The sequence below is a fragment of the Semicossyphus pulcher genome, unplaced genomic scaffold (assembly GCF_022749685.1).
Source record: "Semicossyphus pulcher isolate SPU_LCO1_2020_fin unplaced genomic scaffold, fSemPul1.0.p SCAF_11, whole genome shotgun sequence".
Taxonomy (NCBI): domain Eukaryota; kingdom Metazoa; phylum Chordata; class Actinopteri; order Labriformes; family Labridae; genus Semicossyphus; species Semicossyphus pulcher.
Window position 1 is genome coordinate 31,429,056 of NW_027211615.1, and position 25,683 is coordinate 31,454,738.

Here is a 25,683-nt window from a genome sequence, read left to right on the forward strand (position 1 = left end):
ACTGATTTCATCTTTAACTGATTTCATCGTTAACTGATTTCATCTTCATTTAACTGATTTCATCGTTAACTGATTTCATCTTCATTTAACTGATTTCATCTTTAACTGATTTCATCTTCATTTAACTGATTTCATCTTTAACTGATTTCATCGTTAACTGATTTCATCTTCATTCAACTGATTTCATCTTTAACTGATTTCATCGTTAACTGATTTCATCTTCATTTAACTGATTTCATCGTTAACTGATTTCATCTTTAACTGATTTCATCGTTAACTGATTTCATCTTCATTTAACTGATTTCATCTGTAACTGATTTCATCTTCATTTAACTGATTTCATCTTTAACTGATTTCATCGTTAACTGATTTCATCTTCATTTAACTGATTTCATCTTTAACTGATTTCATCGTTAACTGATTTCATCTTCATTTAACTGATTTCATCGTTAACTGATTTCATCTTTAACTGATTTCATCGTTAACTGATTTCATCTTTAACTGATTTCATCGTTAACTGATTTCATCTTCATTTAACTGATTTCATCGTTAACTGATTTCATCTTCATTTAACTGATTTCATCTTTAACTGATTTCATCGTTAACTGATTTCATCTTCATTTAACTGATTTCATCGTTAACTGATTTCATCTTTAACTGATTTCATCGTTAACTGATTTCATCTTCATTTAACTGATTTCATCGTTAACTGATTTCATCTTTAACTGATTTCATCTTCATTTAACTGATTTCATCTTTAACTGATTTCATCGTTAACTGATTTCATCTTCATTTAACTGATTTCATCTTTAACTGATTTCATCTTTAACTGATTTCATCGTTAACTAATTTCATCTTCATTTAACTGATTTCATCTGTAACTGATTTCATCTTCATTTAACTGATTTCATCTTTAACTGATTTCATCGTTAACTGATTTCATCTTCATTTAACTGACTTCATCTTTAACTGATTTCATCGTTAACTGATTTCATCTTCATTCAACTGATTTCATCGTTAACTGATTTCATCTTTAACTGATTTCATCGTTAACTGATTTCATCTTTAACTGATTTCATCGTTAACTGATTTAATCTTCATGTAACTGATTTCATCTTTAACTGATTTCATCGTTAACTGATTTCATCGTTAACTGATTTCATCTTCATTTAACTGATTTCATCTTCATTAAACTGATTTCATCTTTAACTGATTTCATCGTTAACTGATTTCATCTTTAACTGATTTCATCTTTAACTGATTTCATCTTCATTTAACTGATTTAATCTTTAACTGATTTAATCTTCATGTAACTGATTTCATCGTTAACTGATTTCATCTTCATTTAACTGATTTCATCTGTAACTGATTTCATCGTTAACTGATTTCATCGTTAACTGATTTCATCTTTAACTGATTTCATCTTCATTTAACTGATTTCATCTTTAACTGATTTCATCGTTAACTGATTTCATCTTCATTTAACTGATTTCATCGTTAACTGATTTCATCGTTAACTGATTTAATCTTCATGTAACTGATTTCATCGTTAACTGATTTCATCTTCATTTAACTGATTTCATCGTTAACTGATTTCATCTTCATTTAACTGATTTCATCTTTAACTGATTTCATCGTTAACTGATTTCATCTTCATTTAACTGATTTCATTTTCATTCTTCATTTAACTGATTTCATCGTTAACTGATTTCATCTTTAACTGATTTCATCGTTAACTGATTTAATCTTCATGTAACTGATTTCATCTGTAACTGATTTCATCTTTAACTGATTTCATCTTCATTTAACTGATTTCATCTTCATTTAACTGATTTCATCTTTAACTGATTTCATCGTTAACTGATTTCATCTTTAACTGATTTCATCGTTAACTGATTTCATCTGTAACTGATTTCATCTTTAACTGATTTCATCGTTTACTGATTTCATCTTCATTTAACTGATTTCATCTTTAACTGATTTCATCTTCGTTTAACTGATTTCAGCTTTAACTGATTTCATCGTTTACTGATTTCATCTTCATTCAACTGATTTCATCGTTAACTGATTTCATCTTTAACTGATTTCATCGTTAACTGATTTCATCTTAAACTGATTTCATCGTTAACTGATTTAATCTTCATGTAACTGATTTCATCTTTAACTGATTTCATCGTTAACTGATTTCATCTTCATTTAACTGATTTCATCGTTAACTGATTTCATCTTCATTTAACTGATTTCATCTTTAACTGATTTCATCTTTAACTGATTTCATCGTTAACTGATTTCATCTTCATTCAACTGATTTCATCTTTAACTGATTTCATCGTTAACTGATTTCATCTTCATTTAACTGATTTCATCGTTAACTGATTTCATCTTTAACTGATTTCATCGTTAACTGATTTCATCTTCATTTAACTGATTTCATCTGTAACTGATTTCATCTTCATTTAACTGATTTCATCTTTAACTGATTTCATCGTTAACTGATTTCATCTTCATTTAACTGATTTCATCTTTAACTGATTTCATCGTTAACTGATTTCATCTTCATTCAACTGATTTCATCGTTAACTGATTTCATCTTTAACTGATTTCATCGTTAACTGATTTCATCTTTAACTGATTTCATCGTTAACTGATTTAATCTTCATGTAACTGATTTCATCTTTAACTGATTTCATCGTTAACTGATTTCATCTTCATTTAACTGATTTCATCGTTAACTGATTTCATCTTCATTTAACTGATTTCATCTTTAACTGATTTCATCTTCATTTAACTGATTTCATCTTTAACTGATTTCATCGTTAACTGATTTCATCTTCATTCAACTGATTTCATCTTTAACTGATTTCATCGTTAACTGATTTCATCTTCATTTAACTGATTTCATCGTTAACTGATTTCATCTTTAACTGATTTCATCGTTAACTGATTTCATCTTCATTTAACTGATTTCATCTGTAACTGATTTCATCTTCATTTAACTGATTTCATCTTTAACTGATTTCATCGTTAACTGATTTCATCTTCATTTAACTGATTTCATCTTTAACTGATTTCATCGTTAACTGATTTCATCTTCATTTAACTGATTTCATCGTTAACTGATTTCATCTTTAACTGATTTCATCGTTAACTGATTTCATCTTTAACTGATTTCATCGTTAACTGATTTCATCTTCATTTAACTGATTTCATCGTTAACTGATTTCATCTTCATTTAACTGATTTCATCTTTAACTGATTTCATCGTTAACTGATTTCATCTTCATTTAACTGATTTCATCGTTAACTGATTTCATCTTTAACTGATTTCATCGTTAACTGATTTCATCTTCATTTAACTGATTTCATCGTTAACTGATTTCATCTTTAACTGATTTCATCTTCATTTAACTGATTTCATCTTTAACTGATTTCATCGTTAACTGATTTCATCTTCATTTAACTGATTTCATCTTTAACTGATTTCATCTTTAACTGATTTCATCGTTAACTAATTTCATCTTCATTTAACTGATTTCATCTGTAACTGATTTCATCTTCATTTAACTGATTTCATCTTTAACTGATTTCATCGTTAACTGATTTCATCTTCATTTAACTGACTTCATCTTTAACTGATTTCATCGTTAACTGATTTCATCTTCATTCAACTGATTTCATCGTTAACTGATTTCATCTTTAACTGATTTCATCGTTAACTGATTTCATCTTTAACTGATTTCATCGTTAACTGATTTAATCTTCATGTAACTGATTTCATCTTTAACTGATTTCATCGTTAACTGATTTCATCGTTAACTGATTTCATCTTCATTTAACTGATTTCATCTTCATTAAACTGATTTCATCTTTAACTGATTTCATCGTTAACTGATTTCATCTTTAACTGATTTCATCTTTAACTGATTTCATCTTCATTTAACTGATTTAATCTTTAACTGATTTAATCTTCATGTAACTGATTTCATCGTTAACTGATTTCATCTTTAACTGATTTCATCGTTAACTGATTTCATCTTTAACTGATTTCATCGTTAACTGATTTCATCTTCATTTAACTGATTTCATCGTTAACTGATTTCATCTTCATTTAACTGATTTCATCTTTAACTGATTTCATCGTTAACTGATTTCATCTTCATTTAACTGATTTCATCGTTAACTGATTTCATCTTTAACTGATTTCATCGTTAACTGATTTCATCTTCATTTAACTGATTTCATCGTTAACTGATTTCATCTTTAACTGATTTCATCTTCATTTAACTGATTTCATCTTTAACTGATTTCATCGTTAACTGATTTCATCTTCATTTAACTGATTTCATCTTTAACTGATTTCATCTTTAACTGATTTCATCGTTAACTAATTTCATCTTCATTTAACTGATTTCATCTGTAACTGATTTCATCTTCATTTAACTGATTTCATCTTTAACTGATTTCATCGTTAACTGATTTCATCTTCATTTAACTGACTTCATCTTTAACTGATTTCATCGTTAACTGATTTCATCTTCATTCAACTGATTTCATCGTTAACTGATTTCATCTTTAACTGATTTCATCGTTAACTGATTTCATCTTTAACTGATTTCATCGTTAACTGATTTAATCTTCATGTAACTGATTTCATCTTTAACTGATTTCATCGTTAACTGATTTCATCGTTAACTGATTTCATCTTCATTTAACTGATTTCATCTTCATTAAACTGATTTCATCTTTAACTGATTTCATCGTTAACTGATTTCATCTTTAACTGATTTCATCTTTAACTGATTTCATCTTCATTTAACTGATTTAATCTTTAACTGATTTAATCTTCATGTAACTGATTTCATCGTTAACTGATTTCATCTTCATTTAACTGATTTCATCTGTAACTGATTTCATCGTTAACTGATTTCATCGTTAACTGATTTCATCTTTAACTGATTTCATCTTCATTTAACTGATTTCATCTTTAACTGATTTCATCGTTAACTGATTTCATCTTCATTTAACTGATTTCATCGTTAACTGATTTCATCGTTAACTGATTTCTTCTTCATTTAACTGATTTCATCGTTAACTGATTTCATCGTTAACTGATTTCATCTTTAACTGATTTCATCGTTAACTGATTTCATCTTCATTTAACTGATTTCATCTTTAACTGATTTCATCGTTAACTGATTTCATCGTTAACTGATTTCATCTTCATTTAACTGATTTCATCTTTAACTGATTTCATCGTTAACTGATTTCATCTGTAACTGATTTCATCTTTAACTGATTTCATCGTTTACTGATTTCATCTTCATTTAACTGATTTCATCGTTAACTGATTTCATCTTCGTTTAACTGATTTCAGCTTTAACTGATTTCATCGTTTACTGATTTCATCTTCATTCAACTGATTTCATCGTTAACTGATTTCATCTTTAACTGATTTCATCGTTAACTGATTTCATCTTTAACTGATTTCATCGTTAACTGATTTAATCTTCATGTAACTGATTTCATCTTTAACTGATTTCATCTTTAACTGATTTCATCGTTAACTGATTTCATCTTCATTTAACTGATTTCATCTTTAACTGATTTCATCGTTAACTGATTTCATCTTCATTTAACTGATTTCATCTTCATTTAACTGATTTCATCGTTAACTGATTTCATCGTTAACTGATTTCATCTTCATTTAACTGATTTCATCGTTAACTGATTTCATCGTTAACTGATTTCATCGTTAACTGATTTCATCGTCAACTGATTTCATCTTTAACTGATTTCATCTTTAACTGATTTCATCTTCATTTAACTGATTTCATCTTCATTTAACTGATTTCATCTTTAACTGATTTCATCTTCATTTAACTGATTTCATCGTTAACTGATTTCATCTTTAACTGATTTCATCTTCATTTAACTGATTTCATCTTTAACTGATTTCATCTTTAACTGATTTCATCTTCATTTAACTGATTTCATCGTTAACTGATTTCATCTTCATTTAACTGATTTCATCTTTAACTGATTTCATCGTTAACTGATTTCATCGTTAACTGATTTCATCTTCATTTAACTGATTTCATCGTTAACTGATTTCATCTTCATTTAACTGATTTCATCTTTAACTGATTTCATCGTTAACTGATTTCATCTTCATTTAACTGATTTCATCTTCATTTAACTGATTTCATCTTTAACTGATTTCATCGTTAACTGATTTCATCTTCATTTAACTGATTTCATCGTTAACTGATTTCATCTTCATTTAACTGATTTCATTTTCATTCTTCATTTAACTGATTTCATCTTTAAGTGATTTCATCTTCATTTAACTGATTTAATCTTTAACTGATTTAATCTTCATGTAACTGATTTCATCTGTAACTGATTTCATCTTCATGTAACTGATTTCATCTGTAACTGATTTCATCTTTAACTGATTTTTTATCTTCATTTAACTGATTTCATCGTTAACTGATTTCATCGTTAACTGATTTCATCTTCATTTAACTGATTTCATCTTTAACTGATTTCATCGTTAACTGATTTCATCTTCATTTAACTGATTTCATCGTTAACTGATTTCATCTTCATTTAACTGATTTCATCGTTAACTGATTTCATCGTTAACTGATTTCATCTTCATTTAACTGATTTCATCGTTAACTGATTTCATCTTTAACTGATTTCATCTGTAACTGATTTCATCTTCATGTAACTGATTTCATCTGTAACTGATTTCATCTTTAACTGATTTTTTATCTTCATTTAACTGATTTCATCGTTAACTGATTTCATCTTCATTTAACTGATTTCATCTTCATTTAACTGATTTCATCTTTAACTGATTTCATCGTTAACTGATTTCATCTTCATTTAACTGATTTCATCGTTAACTGATTTCATCTTCATTTAACTGATTTCATCGTTAAATGATTTCATCTTCATTTAACTGATTTCATCGTTAACTGATTTCATCTTTAACTGATTTCATCGTTAACTGATTTCATCTTCATTTAACTGATTTCATCGTTAACTGATTTCATCTTCATTTAACTGATTTCATCTTTAACTGATTTCATCGTTAACTGATTTCATCTTCATTAAACTGATTTCATCTTTAACTGATTTCATCGTTAACTGATTTCATCTTTAACTGATTTCATCTTTAACTGATTTCATCTTCTTTTAACTGATTTAATCTGTAACTGATTTAATCTTCATGTAACTGATTTCATCGTTAACTGATTTCATCTTCATTTAACTGATTTCATCTGTAACTGATTTCATCGTTAACTGATTTCATCGTTAACTGATTTCATCTTTAACTGATTTCATCTTCATTTAACTGATTTCATCGTTAACTGATTTCATCTTCATTTAACTGATTTCATCTTTAACTGATTTCATCTTCATGTAACTGATTTCATCTGTAACTGATTTCATCGTTAATTGATTTCATCGTTAACTGATTTCATCTTCATTTAACTGATTTCATCGTTAACTGATTTCATTCTTCATTTAACTGATTTCATCTTTAACTGATTTCATCTTCATTTAACTGATTTCATCTTTAACTGATTTCATCGTTAACTGATTTCATCTTCATTTAACTGATTTCATCGTTAACTGATTTCATCGTTAACTGATTTCATCTTCATTTAACTGATTTCATCGTTAACTGATTTCATCGTTAACTGATTTCATCTTTAACTGATTTCATCGTTAACTGATTTCATCTTCATTTAACTGATTCCATCTTTAACTGATTTCATCGTTAACTGATTTCATCGTTAACTGATTTCATCTTTAACTGATTTCATCGTTAACTGATTTCATCTTCATTTAACTGATTTCATCTTTAACTGATTTCATCGTTAACTGATTTCATCTGTAACTGATTTCATCTTTAACTGATTTCATCGTTTACTGATTTCATCTTCATTTAACTGATTTCATCGTTAACTGATTTCATCTTCGTTTAACTGATTTCAGCTTTAACTGATTTCATCGTTTACTGATTTCATCTTCATTCAACTGATTTCATCGTTAACTGATTTCATCTTTAACTGATTTCATCGTTAACTGATTTCATCTTTAACTGATTTCATCGTTAACTGATTTAATCTTCATGTAACTGATTTCATCTTTAACTGATTTCATCGTTAACTGATTTCATCTTCATTTAACTGATTTCATCGTTAACTGATTTCATCTTCATTTAACTGATTTCATCTTTAACTGATTTCATCTTCATTTAACTGATTTCATCTTTAACTGATTTCATCTTCATTTAACTGATTTCATCTTTAACTGATTTCATCGTTAACTGATTTCATCGTTAACTGATTTCATCTTCATTTAACTGATTTCATCTTCATTTAACTGATTTCATCTTTAACTGATTTCATCGTTAACTGATTTCATCTTCATTTAACTGATTTCATCTTTAACTGATTTCATCTTCATTTAACTGATTTCATCTTTAACTGATTTCATCTTCATTTAACTGATTTCATCTGTAACTGATTTCATCTTCATGTTACTGATTTCATCTGTAACTGATTTCATCTGTAACTGATTTCATCTTTAACTGATTTCATCTTCATTTAACTGATTTCATCGTTAACTGATTTCATCTTCATTTAACTGATTTCATCGTTAACTGATTTCATCGTTAACTGATTTCATCTTCATTTAACTGATTTCATCGTTAACTGATTTCATCTTTAACTGATTTCATCGTTAACTGATTTCATCTTCATTTAACTGATTTCATCGTTAACTGATTTCATCTTCATTTAACTGATTTCATCTTTAACTGATTTCATCGTTAACTGATTTCATCTTCATTAAACTGATTTCATCTTTAACTGATTTCATCGTTAACTGATTTCATCGTTAACTGAATTCATCTTTAACTGATTTCATCTTCATTTAACTGATTTAATCTTTAACTGATTTAATCTTCATGTAACTGATTTCATCGTTAACTGATTTCATCTTCATTTAACTGATTTCATCTGTAACTGATTTCATCGTTAACTGATTTCATCGTTAACTGATTTCATCTTTAACTGATTTCATCTTCATTTAACTGATTTCATCGTTAACTGATTTCATCTTCATTTAACTGATTTCATCTTTAACTGATTTCATCTTCATGTAACTGATTTCATCTGTAACTGATTTCATCGTTAATTGATTTCATCGTTAACTGATTTCATCTTCATTTAACTGATTTCATCGTTAACTGATTTCATTCTTCATTTAACTGATTTCATCTTTAACTGATTTCATCTTCATTTAACTGATTTCATCTTTAACTGATTTCATCGTTAACTGATTTCATCTTCATTTAACTGATTTCATCGTTAACTGATTTCATCGTTAACTGATTTCTTCTTCATTTAACTGATTTCATCGTTAACTGATTTCATCGTTAACTGATTTCATCTTTAACTGATTTCATCGTTAACTGATTTCATCTTCATTTAACTGATTTCATCTTTAACTGATTTCATCGTTAACTGATTTCATCGTTAACTGATTTCATCTTTAACTGATTTCATCGTTAACTGATTTCATCTTCATTTAACTGATTTCATCTTTAACTGATTTCATCGTTAACTGATTTCATCTTTAACTGATTTCATCGTTAACTGATTTCATCTTCATGTAACTGATTTCATCTGTAACTGATTTCATCTTTAACTGATTTCATCGTTAACTGATTTCATCTTCATTTAACTGATTTCATCGTTAACTGATTTCATCTTCATTTAACTGATTTCATCTTTAACTGATTTCATCGTTAACTGATTTCATCTTCATTTAACTGATTTCATTTTCATTCTTCATTTAACTGATTTCATCGTTAACTGATTTCATCTTTAACTGATTTCATCGATAACTGATTTAATCTTCATGTAACTGATTTCATCTGTAACTGATTTCATCTTTAACTGATTTCATCGTTAACTGATTTCATCTTCATTTAACTGATTTCATCGTTAACTGATTTCATCTTCATTTAACTGATTTCATCTTTAACTGATTTCATCGTTAACTGATTTCATCTTCATTTAACTGATTTCATCGTTAACTGATTTCATCTTCATTTAACTGATTTCATCTTTAACTGATTTCATCTTCATTTAACTGATTTCATCTTTAACTGATTTCATCGTTAACTGATTTCATCTTCATTTAACTGATTTCATCTTTAACTGATTTCATCGTTAACTGATTTCATCTTCATTTAACTGATTTCATCGTTAACTGATTTCATCTTTAACTGATTTCATCGTTAACTGATTTCATCTTCATTTAACTGATTTCATTTTCATTCTTCATTTAACTGATTTCATCGTTAACTGGTTTCATCTTTAACTGATTTCATCGTTAACTGATTTAATCTTCATGTAACTGATTTCATCGTTAACTGATTTCATCTTCATTTAACTGATTTCATCGTTAACTGATTTCATCTTCATTTAACTGATTTCATCTTTAACTGATTTCATCGTTAACTGATTTCATCTTCATTTAACTGATTTCATCGTTAACTGATTTCATCTTTAACTGATTTCATCGTTAACTGATTTCATCTTAAACTGATTTCATCGTTAACTGATTTAATCTTCATGTAACTGATTTCATCTTTAACTGATTTCATCGTTAACTGATTTCATCTTCATTTAACTGATTTCATCGTTAACTGATTTCATCTTCATTTAACTGATTTCATCTTTAACTGATTTCATCTTTAACTGATTTCATCGTTAACTGATTTCATCTTCATTCAACTGATTTCATCTTTAACTGATTTCATCGTTAACTGATTTCATCTTCATTTAACTGATTTCATCGTTAACTGATTTCATCTTTAACTGATTTCATCGTTAACTGATTTCATCTTCATTTAACTGATTTCATCTGTAACTGATTTCATCTTCATTTAACTGATTTCATCTTTAACTGATTTCATCGTTAACTGATTTCATCTTCATTTAACTGATTTCATCTTTAACTGATTTCATCGTTAACTGATTTCATCTTCATTCAACTGATTTCATCGTTAACTGATTTCATCTTTAACTGATTTCATCGTTAACTGATTTCATCTTTAACTGATTTCATCGTTAACTGATTTAATCTTCATGTAACTGATTTCATCTTTAACTGATTTCATCGTTAACTGATTTCATCTTCATTTAACTGATTTCATCGTTAACTGATTTCATTCTTCATTTAACTGATTTCATCTTTAACTGATTTCATCTTCATTTAACTGATTTCATCTTTAACTGATTTCATCGTTAACTGATTTCATCTTCATTTAACTGATTTCATCGTTAACTGATTTCATCGTTAACTGATTTCTTCTTCATTTAACTGATTTCATCGTTAACTGATTTCATCGTTAACTGATTTCATCTTTAACTGATTTCATCGTTAACTGATTTCATCTTCATTTAACTGATTTCATCTTTAACTGATTTCATCGTTAACTGATTTCATCGTTAACTGATTTCATCTTTAACTGATTTCATCGTTAACTGATTTCATCTTCATTTAACTGATTTCATCTTTAACTGATTTCATCGTTAACTGATTTCATCTTTAACTGATTTCATCGTTAACTGATTTCATCTTCATGTAACTGATTTCATCTGTAACTGATTTCATCTTTAACTGATTTCATCGTTAACTGATTTCATCTTCATTTAACTGATTTCATCGTTAACTGATTTCATCTTCATTTAACTGATTTCATCTTTAACTGATTTCATCGTTAACTGATTTCATCTTCATTTAACTGATTTCATTTTCATTCTTCATTTAACTGATTTCATCGTTAACTGATTTCATCTTTAACTGATTTCATCGATAACTGATTTAATCTTCATGTAACTGATTTCATCTGTAACTGATTTCATCTTTAACTGATTTCATCGTTAACTGATTTCATCTTCATTTAACTGATTTCATCGTTAACTGATTTCATCTTCATTTAACTGATTTCATCTTTAACTGATTTCATCGTTAACTGATTTCATCTTCATTTAACTGATTTCATCGTTAACTGATTTCATCTTCATTTAACTGATTTCATCTTTAACTGATTTCATCTTCATTTAACTGATTTCATCTTTAACTGATTTCATCGTTAACTGATTTCATCTTTAACTGATTTCATCGTTAACTGATTTCATCTTCATTTAACTGATTTCATCTTTAACTGATTTCATCGTTAACTGATTTCATCGTTAACTGATTTCATCTTCATTTAACTGATTTCATCTTTAACTGATTTCATCGTTAACTGATTTCATCTGTAACTGATTTCATCTTTAACTGATTTCATCGTTTACTGATTTCATCTTCATTTAACTGATTTCATCGTTAACTGATTTCATCTTCGTTTAACTGATTTCAGCTTTAACTGATTTCATCGTTTACTGATTTCATCTTCATTCAACTGATTTCATCGTTAACTGATTTCATCTTTAACTGATTTCATCGTTAACTGATTTCATCTTTAACTGATTTCATCGTTAACTGATTTAATCTTCATGTAACTGATTTCATCTTTAACTGATTTCATCTTTAACTGATTTCATCGTTAACTGATTTCATCTTCATTTAACTGATTTCATCTTTAACTGATTTCATCGTTAACTGATTTCATCTTCATTTAACTGATTTCATCTTCATTTAACTGATTTCATCGTTAACTGATTTCATCGTTAACTGATTTCATCTTCATTTAACTGATTTCATCGTTAACTGATTTCATCGTTAACTGATTTCATCGTTAACTGATTTCATCGTCAACTGATTTCATCTTTAACTGATTTCATCGTTAACTGATTTCATCTTCATTTAACTGATTTCATCTTCATTTAACTGATTTCATCTTTAACTGATTTCATCTTCATTTAACTGATTTCATCGTTAACTGATTTCATCTTTAACTGATTTCATCTTCATTTAACTGATTTCATCTTTAACTGATTTCATCTTTAACTGATTTCATCTTCATTTAACTGATTTCATCGTTAACTGATTTCATCTTCATTTAACTGATTTCATCTTTAACTGATTTCATCGTTAACTGATTTCATCGTTAACTGATTTCATCTTCATTTAACTGATTTCATCGTTAACTGATTTCATCTTCATTTAACTGATTTCATCTTTAACTGATTTCATCGTTAACTGATTTCATCTTCATTTAACTGATTTCATCTTCATTTAACTGATTTCATCTTTAACTGATTTCATCGTTAACTGATTTCATCTTCATTTAACTGATTTCATCGTTAACTGATTTCATCTTCATTTAACTGATTTCATTTTCATTCTTCATTTAACTGATTTCATCTTTAAGTGATTTCATCTTCATTTAACTGATTTAATCTTTAACTGATTTAATCTTCATGTAACTGATTTCATCTGTAACTGATTTCATCTTCATGTAACTGATTTCATCTGTAACTGATTTCATCTTTAACTGATTTTTTATCTTCATTTAACTGATTTCATCGTTAACTGATTTCATCGTTAACTGATTTCATCTTCATTTAACTGATTTCATCTTTAACTGATTTCATCGTTAACTGATTTCATCTTCATTTAACTGATTTCATCGTTAACTGATTTCATCTTCATTTAACTGATTTCATCGTTAACTGATTTCATCGTTAACTGATTTCATCTTCATTTAACTGATTTCATCGTTAACTGATTTCATCTTTAACTGATTTCATCTGTAACTGATTTCATCTTCATGTAACTGATTTCATCTGTAACTGATTTCATCTTTAACTGATTTTTTATCTTCATTTAACTGATTTCATCGTTAACTGATTTCATCTTCATTTAACTGATTTCATCTTCATTTAACTGATTTCATCTTTAACTGATTTCATCGTTAACTGATTTCATCTTCATTTAACTGATTTCATCGTTAACTGATTTCATCTTCATTTAACTGATTTCATCGTTAACTGATTTCATCTTCATTTAACTGATTTCATCGTTAACTGATTTCATCTTTAACTGATTTCATCGTTAACTGATTTCATCTTCATTTAACTGATTTCATCGTTAACTGATTTCATCTTCATTTAACTGATTTCATCTTTAACTGATTTCATCGTTAACTGATTTCATCTTCATTAAACTGATTTCATCTTTAACTGATTTCATCGTTAACTGATTTCATCTTTAACTGATTTCATCTTTAACTGATTTCATCTTCTTTTAACTGATTTAATCTGTAACTGATTTAATCTTCATGTAACTGATTTCATCGTTAACTGATTTCATCTTCATTTAACTGATTTCATCTGTAACTGATTTCATCGTTAACTGATTTCATCGTTAACTGATTTCATCTTTAACTGATTTCATCTTCATTTAACTGATTTCATCGTTAACTGATTTCATCTTCATTTAACTGATTTCATCTTTAACTGATTTCATCTTCATGTAACTGATTTCATCTGTAACTGATTTCATCGTTAATTGATTTCATTCTTCATTTAACTGATTTCATCTTTAACTGATTTCATCTTCATTTAACTGATTTCATCTTTAACTGATTTCATCGTTAACTGATTTCATCTTCATTTAACTGATTTCATCGTTAACTGATTTCATCGTTAACTGATTTCATCTTCATTTAACTGATTTCATCGTTAACTGATTTCATCGTTAACTGATTTCATCTTTAACTGATTTCATCGTTAACTGATTTCATCTTCATTTAACTGATTCCATCTTTAACTGATTTCATCGTTAACTGATTTCATCGTTAACTGATTTCATCTTTAACTGATTTCATCGTTAACTGATTTCATCTTCATTTAACTGATTTCATCGTTAACTGATTTCATTCTTCATTTAACTGATTTCATCTTTAACTGATTTCATCTTCATTTAACTGATTTCATCTTTAACTGATTTCATCGTTAACTGATTTCATCTTCATTTAACTGATTTCATCGTTAACTGATTTCATCGTTAACTGATTTCATCTTCATTTAACTGATTTCATCGTTAACTGATTTCATCGTTAACTGATTTCATCTTTAACTGATTTCATCGTTAACTGATTTCATCTTCATTTAACTGATTCCATCTTTAACTGATTTCATCGTTAACTGATTTCATCGTTAACTGATTTCATCTTTAACTGATTTCATCGTTAACTGATTTCATCTTCATTTAACTGATTTCATCTTTAACTGATTTCATCGTTAACTGATTTCATCTGTAACTGATTTCATCTTTAACTGATTTCATCGTTTACTGATTTCATCTTCATTTAACTGATTTCATCGTTAACTGATTTCATCTTCGTTTAACTGATTTCAGCTTTAACTGATTTCATCGTTTACTGATTTCATCTTCATTCAACTGATTTCATCGTTAACTGATTTCATCTTTAACTGATTTCATCGTTAACTGATTTCATCTTTAACTGATTTCATCGTTAACTGATTTAATCTTCATGTAACTGATTTCATCTTTAACTGATTTCATCGTTAACTGATTTCATCTTCATTTAACTGATTTCATCGTTAACTGATTTCATCTTCATTTAACTGATTTCATCTTTAACTGATTTCATCTTCATTTAACTGATTTCATCTTTAACTGATTTCATCTTCATTTAACTGATTTCATCTTTAACTGATTTCATCGTTAACTGATTTCATCGTTAACTGATTTCATCTTCATTTAACTGATTTCATCTTCATTTAACTGATTTCATCTTTAACTGATTTCATCGTTAACTGATTTCATCTTCATTTAACTGATTTCATCTTTAACTGATTTCATCTTCATTTAACTGATTTCATCTTTAACTGATTTCATCTTCATTTAACTGATTTCATCTGTAACTGATTTCATCTTCATGTTACTGATTTCATCTGTAACTGATTTCATCTGTAACTGATTTCATCTTTAACTGATTTCATCTTCATTTAACTGATTTCATCGTTAACTGATTTCATCTTCATTTAACTGATTTCATCGTTAACTGATTTCATCGTTAACTGATTTCATCTTCATTTAACTGATTTCATCGTTAACTGATTTCATCTTTAACTGATTTCATCGTTAACTGATTTCATCTTCATTTAACTGATTTCATCGTTAACTGATTTCATCTTCATTTAACTGATTTCATCTTTAACTGATTTCATCGTTAACTGATTTCATCTTCATTAAACTGATTTCATCTTTAACTGATTTCATCGTTAACTGATTTCATCGTTAACTGAATTCATCTTTAACTGATTTCATCTTCATTTAACTGATTTAATCTTTAACTGATTTAATCTTCATGTAACTGATTTCATCGTTAACTGATTTCATCTTCATTTAACTGATTTCATCTGTAACTGATTTCATCGTTAACTGATTTCATCGTTAACTGATTTCATCTTTAACTGATTTCATCTTCATTTAACTGATTTCATCGTTAACTGATTTCATCTTCATTTAACTGATTTCATCTTTAACTGATTTCATCTTCATGTAACTGATTTCATCTGTAACTGATTTCATCGTTAATTGATTTCATCGTTAACTGATTTCATCTTCATTTAACTGATTTCATCTTTAACTGATTTCATCGTTAACTGATTTCATCTTCATTTAACTGATTTCATCGTTAACTGATTTCATCGTTAACTGATTTCTTCTTCATTTAACTGATTTCATCGTTAACTGATTTCATCGTTAACTGATTTCATCTTTAACTGATTTCATCGTTAACTGATTTCATCTTCATTTAACTGATTTCATCTTTAACTGATTTCATCGTTAACTGATTTCATCGTTAACTGATTTCATCTTTAACTGATTTCATCGTTAACTGATTTCATCTTCATTTAACTGATTTCATCTTTAACTGATTTCATCGTTAACTGATTTCATCTTTAACTGATTTCATCGTTAACTGATTTCATCTTCATGTAACTGATTTCATCTGTAACTGATTTCATCTTTAACTGATTTCATCGTTAACTGATTTCATCTTCATTTAACTGATTTCATCGTTAACTGATTTCATCTTCATTTAACTGATTTCATCTTTAACTGATTTCATCGTTAACTGATTTCATCTTCATTTAACTGATTTCATTTTCATTCTTCATTTAACTGATTTCATCGTTAACTGATTTCATCTTTAACTGATTTCATCGATAACTGATTTAATCTTCATGTAACTGATTTCATCTGTAACTGATTTCATCTTTAACTGATTTCATCGTTAACTGATTTCATCTTCATTTAACTGATTTCATCGTTAACTGATTTCATCGTTAACTGATTTCATCGTTAACTGATTTCATCGTCAACTGATTTCATCTTTAACTGATTTCATCTTTAACTGATTTCATCTTCATTTAACTGATTTCATCTTCATTTAACTGATTTCATCTTTAACTGATTTCATCTTCATTTAACTGATTTCATCGTTAACTGATTTCATCTTTAACTGATTTCATCTTCATTTAACTGATTTCATCTTTAACTGATTTCATCTTTAACTGATTTCATCTTCATTTAACTGATTTCATCGTTAACTGATTTCATCTTCATTTAACTGATTTCATCTTTAACTGATTTCATCGTTAACTGATTTCATCGTTAACTGATTTCATCTTCATTTAACTGATTTCATCGTTAACTGATTTCATCTTCATTTAACTGATTTCATCTTTAACTGATTTCATCGTTAACTGATTTCATCTTCATTTAACTGATTTCATCTTCATTTAACTGATTTCATCTTTAACTGATTTCATCGTTAACTGATTTCATCTTCATTTAACTGATTTCATCGTTAACTGATTTCATCTTCATTTAACTGATTTCATTTTCATTCTTCATTTAACTGATTTCATCTTTAAGTGATTTCATCTTCATTTAACTGATTTAATCTTTAACTGATTTAATCTTCATGTAACTGATTTCATCTGTAACTGATTTCATCTTCATGTAACTGATTTCATCTGTAACTGATTTCATCTTTAACTGATTTTTTATCTTCATTTAACTGATTTCATCGTTAACTGATTTCATCGTTAACTGATTTCATCTTCATTTAACTGATTTCATCTTTAACTGATTTCATCGTTAACTGATTTCATCTTCATTTAACTGATTTCATCGTTAACTGATTTCATCTTCATTTAACTGATTTCATCGTTAACTGATTTCATCGTTAACTGATTTCATCTTCATTTAACTGATTTCATCGTTAACTGATTTCATCTTTAACTGATTTCATCTGTAACTGATTTCATCTTCATGTAACTGATTTCATCTGTAACTGATTTCATCTTTAACTGATTTTTTATCTTCATTTAACTGATTTCATCGTTAACTGATTTCATCTTCATTTAACTGATTTCATCTTCATTTAACTGATTTCATCTTTAACTGATTTCATCGTTAACTGATTTCATCTTCATTTAACTGATTTCATCGTTAACTGATTTCATCTTCATTTAACTGATTTCATCGTTAACTGATTTCATCTTCATTTAACTGATTTCATCGTTAACTGATTTCATCTTTAACTGATTTCATCGTTAACTGATTTCATCTTCATTTAACTGATTTCATCGTTAACTGATTTCATCTTCATTTAACTGATTTCATCTTTAACTGATTTCATCGTTAACTGATTTCATCTTCATTAAACTGATTTCATCTTTAACTGATTTCATCGTTAACTGATTTCATCTTTAACTGATTTCATCTTTAACTGATTTCATCTTCTTTTAACTGATTTAATCTGTAACTGATTTAATCTTCATGTAACTGATTTCATCGTTAACTGATTTCATCTTCATTTAACTGATTTCATCTGTAACTGATTTCATCGTTAACTGATTTCATCGTTAACTGATTTCATCTTTAACTGATTTCATCTTCATTTAACTGATTTCATCGTTAACTGATTTCATCTTCATTTAACTGATTTCATCTTTAACTGATTTCATCTTCATGTAACTGATTTCATCTGTAACTGATTTCATCGTTAATTGATTTCATCGTTAACTGATTTCATCTTCATTTAACTGATTTCATCGTTAACTGATTTCATTCTTCATTTAACTGATTTCATCTTTAACTGATTTCATCTTCATTTAACTGATTTCATCTTTAACTGATTTCATCGTTAACTGATTTCATCTTCATTTAACTGATTTCATCGTTAACTGATTTCATCGTTAACTGATTTCATCTTCATTTAACTGATTTCATCGTTAACTGATTTCATCGTTAACTGATTTCATCTTTAACTGATTTCATCGTTAACTGATTTCATCTTCATTTAACTGATTCCATCTTTAACTGATTTCATCGTTAACTGATTTCATCGTTAACTGATTTCATCTTTAACTGATTTCATCGTTAACTGATTTCATCTTCATTTAACTGATTTCATCTTTAACTGATTTCATCGTTAACTGATTTCATCTGTAACTGATTTCATCTTTAACTGATTTCATCGTTTACTGATTTCATCTTCATTTAACTGATTTCATCGTTAACTGATTTCATCTTCGTTTAACTGATTTCAGCTTTAACTGATTTCATCGTTTACTGATTTCATCTTCATTCAACTGATTTCATCGTTAACTGATTTCATCTTTAACTGATTTCATCGTTAACTGATTTCATCTTTAACTGATTTCATCGTTAACTGATTTAATCTTCATGTAACTGATTTCATCTTTAACTGATTTCATCGTTAACTGATTTCATCTTCATTTAACTGATTTCATCGTTAACTGATTTCATCTTCATTTAACTGATTTCATCTTTAACTGATTTCATCTTCATTTAACTGATTTCATCTTTAACTGATTTCATCTTCATTTAACTGATTTCATCTTTAACTGATTTCATCGTTAACTGATTTCATCGTTAACTGATTTCATCTTCATTTAACTGATTTCATCTTCATTTAACTGATTTCATCTTTAACTGATTTCATCGTTAACTGATTTCATCTTCATTTAACTGATTTCATCTTTAACTGATTTCATCTTCATTTAACTGATTTCATCTTTAACTGATTTCATCTTCATTTAACTGATTTCATCTGTAACTGATTTCATCTTCATGTTACTGATTTCATCTGTAACTGATTTCATCTGTAACTGATTTCATCTTTAACTGATTTCATCTTCATTTAACTGATTTCATCGTTAACTGATTTCATCTTCATTTAACTGATTTCATCGTTAACTGATTTCATCGTTAACTGATTTCATCTTCATTTAACTGATTTCATCGTTAACTGATTTCATCTTTAACTGATTTCATCGTTAACTGATTTCATCTTCATTTAACTGATTTCATCGTTAACTGATTTCATCTTCATTTAACTGATTTCATCTTTAACTGATTTCATCGTTAACTGATTTCATCTTCATTAAACTGATTTCATCTTTAACTGATTTCATCGTTAACTGATTTCATCGTTAACTGAATTCATCTTTAACTGATTTCATCTTCATTTAACTGATTTAATCTTTAACTGATTTAATCTTCATGTAACTGATTTCATCGTTAACTGATTTCATCTTCATTTAACTGATTTCATCTGTAACTGATTTCATCGTTAACTGATTTCATCGTTAACTGATTTCATCTTTAACTGATTTCATCTTCATTTAACTGATTTCATCGTTAACTGATTTCATCTTCATTTAACTGATTTCATCTTTAACTGATTTCATCTTCATGTAACTGATTTCATCTGTAACTGATTTCATCGTTAATTGATTTCATCGTTAACTGATTTCATCTTCATTTAACTGATTTCATCGTTAACTGATTTCATTCTTCATTTAACTGATTTCATCTTTAACTGATTTCATCTTCATTTAACTGATTTCATCTTTAACTGATTTCATCGTTAACTGATTTCATCTTCATTTAACTGATTTCATCGTTAACTGATTTCATCGTTAACTGATTTCTTCTTCATTTAACTGATTTCATCGTTAACTGATTTCATCGTTAACTGATTTCATCTTTAACTGATTTCATCGTTAACTGATTTCATCTTCATTTAACTGATTTCATCTTTAACTGATTTCATCGTTAACTGATTTCATCGTTAACTGATTTCATCTTTAACTGATTTCATCGTTAACTGATTTCATCTTCATTTAACTGATTTCATCTTTAACTGATTTCATCGTTAACTGATTTCATCTTTAACTGATTTCATCGTTAACTGATTTCATCTTCATGTAACTGATTTCATCTGTAACTGATTTCATCTTTAACTGATTTCATCGTTAACTGATTTCATCTTCATTTAACTGATTTCATCGTTAACTGATTTCATCTTCATTTAACTGATTTCATCTTTAACTGATTTCATCGTTAACTGATTTCATCTTCATTTAACTGATTTCATTTTCATTCTTCATTTAACTGATTTCATCGTTAACTGATTTCATCTTTAACTGATTTCATCGATAACTGATTTAATCTTCATGTAACTGATTTCATCTGTAACTGATTTCATCTTTAACTGATTTCATCGTTAACTGATTTCATCTTCATTTAACTGATTTCATCGTTAACTGATTTCATCTTCATTTAACTGATTTCATCTTTAACTGATTTCATCGTTAACTGATTTCATCTTCATTTAACTGATTTCATCGTTAACTGATTTCATCTTCATTTAACTGATTTCATCTTTAACTGATTTCATCTTCATTTAACTGATTTCATCTTTAACTGATTTCATCGTTAACTGATTTCATCTTCATTTAACTGATTTCATCTTTAACTGATTTCATCGTTAACTGATTTCATCTTCATTTAACTGATTTCATCGTTAACTGATTTCATCTTTAACTGATTTCATCGTTAACTGATTTCATCTTCATTTAACTGATTTCATTTTCATTCTTCATTTAACTGATTTCATCGTTAACTGGTTTCATCTTTAACTGATTTCATCGTTAACTGATTTAATCTTCATGTAACTGATTTCATCGTTAACTGATTTCATCTTCATTTAACTGATTTCATCGTTAACTGATTTCATCTTCATTTAACTGATTTCATCTTTAACTGATTTCATCGTTAACTGATTTCATCTTCATTTAACTGATTTCATCGTTAACTGATTTCATCTTTAACTGATTTCATCGTTAACTGATTTCATCTTAAACTGATTTCATCGTTAACTGATTTAATCTTCATGTAACTGATTTCATCTTTAACTGATTTCATCGTTAACTGATTTCATCTTCATTTAACTGATTTCATCGTTAACTGATTTCATCTTCATTTAACTGATTTCATCTTTAACTGATTTCATCTTTAACTGATTTCATCGTTAACTGATTTCATCTTCATTCAACTGATTTCATCTTTAACTGATTTCATCGTTAACTGATTTCATCTTCATTTAACTGATTTCATCGTTAACTGATTTCATCTTTAACTGATTTCATCGTTAACTGATTTCATCTTCATTTAACTGATTTCATCTGTAACTGATTTCATCTTCATTTAACTGATTTCATCTTTAACTGATTTCATCGTTAACTGATTTCATCTTCATTTAACTGATTTCATCTTTAACTGATTTCATCGTTAACTGATTTCATCTTCATTCAACTGATTTCATCGTTAACTGATTTCATCTTTAACTGATTTCATCGTTAACTGATTTCATCTTTAACTGATTTCATCGTTAACTGATTTAATCTTCATGTAACTGATTTCATCTTTAACTGATTTCATCGTTAACTGATTTCATCTTCATTTAACTGATTTCATCGTTAACTGATTTCATCTTCATTTAACTGATTTCATCTTTAACTGATTTCATCTTCATTTAACTGATTTCATCTTTAACTGATTTCATCGTTAACTGATTTCATCTTCATTCAACTGATTTCATCTTTAACTGATTTCATCGTTAACTGATTTCATCTTCATTTAACTGATTTCATCGTTAACTGATTTCATCTTTAACTGATTTCATCGTTAACTGATTTCATCTTCATTTAACTGATTTCATCTGTAACTGATTTCATCTTCATTTAACTGATTTCATCTTTAACTGATTTCATCGTTAACTGATTTCATCTTCATTTAACTGATTTCATCTTTAACTGATTTCATCGTTAACTGATTTCATCTTCATTTAACTGATTTCATCGTTAACTGATTTCATCTTTAACTGATTTCATCGTTAACTGATTTCATCTTTAACTGATTTCATCGTTAACTGATTTCATCTTCATTTAACTGATTTCATCGTTAACTGATTTCATCTTCATTTAACTGATTTCATCTTTAACTGATTTCATCGTTAACTGATTTCATCTTCATTTAACTGATTTCATCGTTAACTGATTTCATCTTTAACTGATTTCATCGTTAACTGATTTCATCTTCATTTAACTGATTTCATCGTTAACTGATTTCATCTTTAACTGATTTCATCTTCATTTAACTGATTTCATCTTTAACTGATTTCATCGTTAACTGATTTCATCTTCATTTAACTGATTTCATCTTTAACTGATTTCATCTTTAACTGATTTCATCGTTAACTAATTTCATCTTCATTTAACTGATTTCATCTGTAACTGATTTCATCTTCATTTAACTGATTTCATCTTTAACTGATTTCATCGTTAACTGATTTCATCTTCATTTAACTGACTTCATCTTTAACTGATTTCATCGTTAACTGATTTCATCTTCATTCAACTGATTTCATCGTTAACTGATTTCATCTTTAACTGATTTCATCGTTAACTGATTTCATCTTTAACTGATTTCATCGTTAACTGATTTAATCTTCATGTAACTGATTTCATCTTTAACTGATTTCATCGTTAACTGATTTCATCGTTAACTGATTTCATCTTCATTTAACTGATTTCATCTTCATTAAACTGATTTCATCTTTAACTGATTTCATCGTTAACTGATTTCATCTTTAACTGATTTCATCTTTAACTGATTTCATCTTCATTTAACTGATTTAATCTTTAACTGATTTAATCTTCATGTAACTGATTTCATCGTTAACTGATTTCATCTTCATTTAACTGATTTCATCTGTAACTGATTTCATCGTTAACTGATTTCATCGTTAACTGATTTCATCTTTAACTGATTTCATCTTCATTTAACTGATTTCATCTTTAACTGATTTCATCGTTAACTGATTTCATCTTCATTTAACTGATTTCATCGTTAACTGATTTCATCGTTAACTGATTTAATCTTCATGTAACTGATTTCATCGTTAACTGATTTCATCTTCATTTAACTGATTTCATCGTTAACTGATTTCATCTTCATTTAACTGATTTCATCTTTAACTGATTTCATCGTTAACTGATTTCATCTTCATTTAACTGATTTCATTTTCATTCTTCATTTAACTGATTTCATCGTTAACTGATTTCATCTTTAACTGATTTCATCGTTAACTGATTTAATCTTCATGTAACTGATTTCATCTGTAACTGATTTCATCTTTAACTGATTTCATCTTCATTTAACTGATTTCATCTTCATTTAACTGATTTCATCTTTAACTGATTTCATCGTTAACTGATTTCATCTTTAACTGATTTCATCGTTAACTGATTTCATCTGTAACTGATTTCATCTTTAACTGATTTCATCGTTTACTGATTTCATCTTCATTTAACTGATTTCATCTTTAACTGATTTCATCTTCGTTTAACTGATTTCAGCTTTAACTGATTTCATCGTTTACTGATTTCATCTTCATTCAACTGATTTCATCGTTAACTGATTTCATCTTTAACTGATTTCATCGTTAACTGATTTCATCTTAAACTGATTTCATCGTTAACTGATTTAATCTTCATGTAACTGATTTCATCTTTAACTGATTTCATCGTTAACTGATTTCATCTTCATTTAACTGATTTCATCGTTAACTGATTTCATCTTCATTTAACTGATTTCATCTTTAACTGATTTCATCTTTAACTGATTTCATCGTTAACTGATTTCATCTTCATTCAACTGATTTCATCTTTAACTGATTTCATCGTTAACTGATTTCATCTTCATTTAACTGATTTCATCGTTAACTGATTTCATCTTTAACTGATTTCATCGTTAACTGATTTCATCTTCATTTAACTGATTTCATCTGTAACTGATTTCATCTTCATTTAACTGATTTCATCTTTAACTGATTTCATCGTTAACTGATTTCATCTTCATTTAACTGATTTCATCTTTAACTGATTTCATCGTTAACTGATTTCATCTTCATTCAACTGATTTCATCGTTAACTGATTTCATCTTTAACTGATTTCATCGTTAACTGATTTCATCTTTAACTGATTTCATCGTTAACTGATTTAATCTTCATGTAACTGATTTCATCTTTAACTGATTTCATCGTTAACTGATTTCATCTTCATTTAACTGATTTCATCGTTAACTGATTTCATCTTCATTTAACTGATTTCATCTTTAACTGATTTCATCTTCATTTAACTGATTTCATCTTTAACTGATTTCATCGTTAACTGATTTCATCTTCATTCAACTGATTTCATCTTTAACTGATTTCATCGTTAACT